Raw genomic sequence first — 5,270 nt, forward strand, 5'->3', positions numbered from 1 at the left:
TCTTTCTTTCTTTCTTTCTTTCTCTCTACCTTTCTCGCTTTATATAACAGTTTGAAAATAATAACAAATGTATGAATGTATATATGTTCATTTTGTTTCACTCTCGATCGATTCACTGTGAAAACAATCGAAAAATTCTTCTTTACGCTAATATATATAAATCGAAATGTTTAATTATTCTATATACACGTGAACGGTATCTATGACGTTTCATTATTATTATTATTATTTTTTTTTTTTTTGGGTTGTTTAATTTCTATTCTTTTAATGATAAAACGTAGAAGAAATGATTCTTTTCTTTTAGTAGTGATGTCAAATGTATTTAATATATCACTGAAATATAAGTAATATATTTTTGTTGGGTTTGTTTAATAAGAGGGATTATAGTGTAAGCCAAAAATACAGAATATTCTAAAAGTTATCGCGATTTTTTTGTTCTTTTTTTTTATTATGAAAATCGATGATTCCTTAACGATTAAGGCTTAAACAAGAAAACTTCGTAAAATCGATCTATAAACATTCATCTAAAAATTCATTACTGGCATCAAATCAAAGCAATGATTGATTATTACATGATACTTTTCTTTTTTTCTTTTTTTTTTCTTTCTCGATAATTATCTGCGTAATCTGGACAATTCATTTTTTTGTTTTTGTTTTATGCAAGGTAGTATAATTATACATTGATTATTATTACTTCACTATACATATGTGACAAATATTAAAGTATGCACAAAAAACCGGTTGAACGTAGGCCATTTGCCGTTGCAAAATATTTTCTTATTATATTTATACCAAATCAAGAGGATAACAACGTATAATTATCTTTTAAATGCTTTTTATATATTAATAATGAAAAAATGTTGTTTGTATTTAAAAATATGAAAAGTATAGGAAAAACGAATAAAAATGAAAATTTATTTTTACGAGTGTTCGCAAGAACGACACGAATAATTAGGAACGTTGATTTACTAAAATTCAGCTATTCGTTTCAATGAAAATATAAAATTTTGTATTAATGAAAAGCATCTCTAAATGATCGTTCAATAGAATTTTTTTCACCGATTGAATGTGATGTTATAATACCTCTTAGAATCGAATTTTTCGATAAATACAACGTAACTAAAAGTCGTTAAAATTTGAAACAACACTTTCCAGTGTTCATAACATTTTATTTCCACATTTTATGGGACGGCCAGTTAAATATGTTTTTATAAGTATTTTTTTATTTTTATTTTTTTTTTATTTTTCATCTTTTCTTTTATGTCATTTATCTTTAACGAACGAAAACGAACAAATGAAATTAATATTTTATTCGTAGCGATTATGACCAAAACGGTCGTTTATCAATTTTCATTGATTCGATTATAATTGCAAATTGCGAACGATAAAATATTTCGCTAAAGTAACGATTTTCAAAATGTTTCTCCATTTTAATCGATTTTTCGTACTTTTTGAACTTGTATAACACGTTATGAATTATGGTCATTGTTATAAATAGTTTTATCATCTATAAAAATATATATTCGTTATTAACAAAAAAATAATAGCAAATGAAATCTATTGCAATTTCTATTAGGAGCTGAAATCGATCATTTTTTTAAAACTATCTTTCCATCTTTCTTTCTTTCTTTCTTTTTTCTTCTTTCTTTTTTGTACAGTTTTTTTTTCTTAAATTCAAATACAAACTCGTCGATTCAAATTTTACATCTTATTATGAGAATTTCAAATTACGCGAATTCTTTTATTGAACACGGCAACGCTTCAATTAAATTAGCTATTTACTACATTCAAGTTAATTAATCATTCAACGAATAATCATATTCGTATTTATTCATCGGCACCGATCGATATCGCTAATGAAAAGAAAACATTTTAATCCAAAAATTTGACAAGTATCATTTTAATGTATAATGCGTTCTGTTTTATTTTATTTCTATAGAATCCCTTCTACCTGTTCATTCTAATTTTTCGTTTGAAGAAACGTACGCATAATGTTTCCCTAATTTTCTTTCTCGACAATAATTGTCTTGTCATCTTTAACGATTATTATGTATTGTGTCAATTTTTTATATTCAACCAATACTACCGTTTTTGAAATATTTAAATGGTGCTTAACACTGATTAGAAAATTAGGTTTAACAAAACAAAAAAAAACGTACCTGCAAACCTGGTTTCGATTATAAAAATGAAAGAAGATAATATGAATTATTTAAGTTCCTTTTTTTTCTGCCGATATTTATTTAAAATCTAAGGTGATATTTTAAAATTCACAAGTCTAGACTTGTTTACGTAATAATATTCATTAGCGATATGTAAATGTCATCAAATTAAAACATTATTTCCACGAATACTGTTATCAAAGTATTGATTTCTTCTTCTTATTATTATTATTATTAATATTATTATTATTATTATAAAAAAATTTTATAACGTTGGCAATATTAACATTAATGCGTTTTTAAATTAATAATAATAATTATAATCATTGTTATCAGCGTGTTATATCTTTTGTTCTTTCTTTTCTTGAAATGATCGAAAAGGTAATTGCTTGCTTTTTTTTTATCGTGCTAAAGCAATAGAAATTACTTAAAGGCACGATCAAACTCTTTCGTATAAGTTCGATTAAAAATGATTTTTTATAAATATCTTATTTGCCAATGAAAAATTCAATTGTTTTTTTTACATGAGCTAGCAATGTTATCTTCGTTAGATCTTATTAGCTATGATCTTGATATGATTGATGCGTGTAAGTATTCTTAATAATCTGCCTGCATATTTAAGAATACCACAATCATTTTGTTATCTCATTTTCAATTAATTTTTTTTTTTATATGTTATTTAAACAGTTAAAGAGATTAACTATGCATTATTATGTAATATAATATTACGTATTTAATCGAATTTTAAATGTCAATATATATATATATAACTCTAATCGTTAATTCGGGATCCCTTTTCTGAATATAACACAGCTAATTAATTAATTATTTCGAGATTATTTATATGATTAGATATTTCTAAAATTATTTCAAATATCAAATAATAGATCAAATTTGACAAAGAATCATTCTGATATTTATTCTGTCATCATATTAAAAATCATTTATTAAGACAATTATTTAAATAAAAGTTTTTTCTCCGATACTTTGTTTATCGTTATTTGTGTTTCACACGACTAAATAAAAACAAAATATAATGATAATAATAATAATAATAATAATAATAATAATAATAATAATAATAATAATAATAATAATAATAATATTAATTATAAAAGGAAAAAGAATATTATGTTTTAAAAAAGTTTGGAAAGAAAATATGAACGAAGAGCATCGTACGATGATGTTGATGAAATATCTATATTCATTTTTATTGTTTTAAAGTAATATTGCAACGTCAAAGGTGCTTCACAATATGTTCTTAGAGTGGTATTGTTCTCCTTTCAAAATTGTCATTTTTTAATTTAATGATTACCGTGTATGGAATTTCATATTTACGTAATACTTTTACTTGAATTGAAGGCAACGCATAATGAATAAGATACGAGTTTTAAGAATTTCAAAACAATACGTTATCGTATTATTATACGATTTTATATATATATATATTTTATTACATATATTTAAACAATATCATGAAACAGGTATAAACAATTAGTTCGAATATTTTCTTTTATCATTTAAAAACGAATTTTTAAGTTTTTCTTCATATATTATTATAATGTATCTGAAACGGAAAATAATTTTTGTTTAAATATATACATCACGTTTATTGACAATTCAAGTAAAAATTTCGTATCTTCGGAGTCAAATTTCAATAGGGAAAATTATACGAATCGATAGTTTATATAATCGCTCAAGTATTATTAAACTATTATATATTATATAACGGGGATAAGATCAACAGAATCTTAAGAATACTTTAACTTTTGTTTGGTGACATTAGGAGTACATTCATGATGAAATAGTGTGTATCGTTCTCCATTCTGTGTTTTTCTTATATTTCTTTTTTTTGCATTTTTTTGTTTTGTTTTGATAAATCATGAATATAATTTATGTATATTCATTGGGGGATGTGTTCATTCGCAATCTTAAAACTTATATACTAAACAATTTCTTTTTATCGTGTTTAAACAGCATCTACGATTTAATCTATGTCTTAACATTATATTAAAAATGAATAGAAAAGTTGCGAACTAATTAAATTAATGCTGTTTTGTTTTAAAGACACCCGGCGACTAATGAACGTTGTCGCCAGGTAAAAATAGCAAAAAAGAAATTAATTCCATCGCTATAACGAAAATATCTGCTGGCCATTCTCATAAACCAGTATTTTGTACATAGTTCTTTAAAACGTTAATAAAACGTTTTTCTTCTTGTTTTATTTTTTTTTTTTTTTAATTTTTTTTTCTTTTCATTTTTCTTCTTTTTTTTTTTTTATTCCATATAATTTTGATATTTTATAGAGAAGAAGAACACGAGAAGAACAAAACTAAGTCGTTAAGAAACGATATCGGCGAGCACTTAAAATGTATAAATTACACGTATTAATAATCAACGTCTTAACTATTACGTAGGTATTCGAGCGAATATATATATATATCTCTCGATGAAAATATTCGGAGCGTATCTCTGCAAAACAGAATTGTTAATATTACGTTGTTTCAGGTTTATGAGCTTAGCTAATACCCCATCATTTATTTGCCTTAGCTATAAACGTGATCGGTTGGAGTTATAAGAGAATAAATAAAATAACTTTACAAATGTTAATTTTGATGAATTTCACTATATAAGAACATCATATATATATATACACATGTTATGCATTGGAAAGTCATAGTAGGGTACAGTTTTCTTTTTTTTTCGCTTCTTTATAGTAGAATATGCATAGAATAGGTTTGTTACAACATATAATGATTTGGTTGGACCTAACTATAATAATCAATACTTTAATGCGTCCGCCAGTCCGACGCGACTGGAGGGATAGGAGGTGAGGGTGGAGTCGGAGGGGGGAGGCAACGTAGGTCGGGTGTCGTTCATCCGGTGATTTTAGGTCCGATTCGTAATAATGGACGGGGGGTGGGCTGGGGGAGGATGAATATTCAAGGGAGGAAAGGAGACAAAGATAGGGTGAGACAATGAGAGTTTCGGAGGGAGGATAAGAGAAGGAGAGGGGTAGGGGTAGGGGGGTCTAACAGGAAATATATTTGAGTTTTTATTTTATCATAACTACCATTAGAGATCCAATGTGGTTTTCTTTTTTTTTTTTTT

This window comes from Polistes canadensis, unplaced genomic scaffold (genome assembly GCF_001313835.1).
Source record: "Polistes canadensis isolate GaletaPanama2010 unplaced genomic scaffold, ASM131383v1 scaffold_86, whole genome shotgun sequence".
Taxonomy (NCBI): domain Eukaryota; kingdom Metazoa; phylum Arthropoda; class Insecta; order Hymenoptera; family Vespidae; genus Polistes; species Polistes canadensis.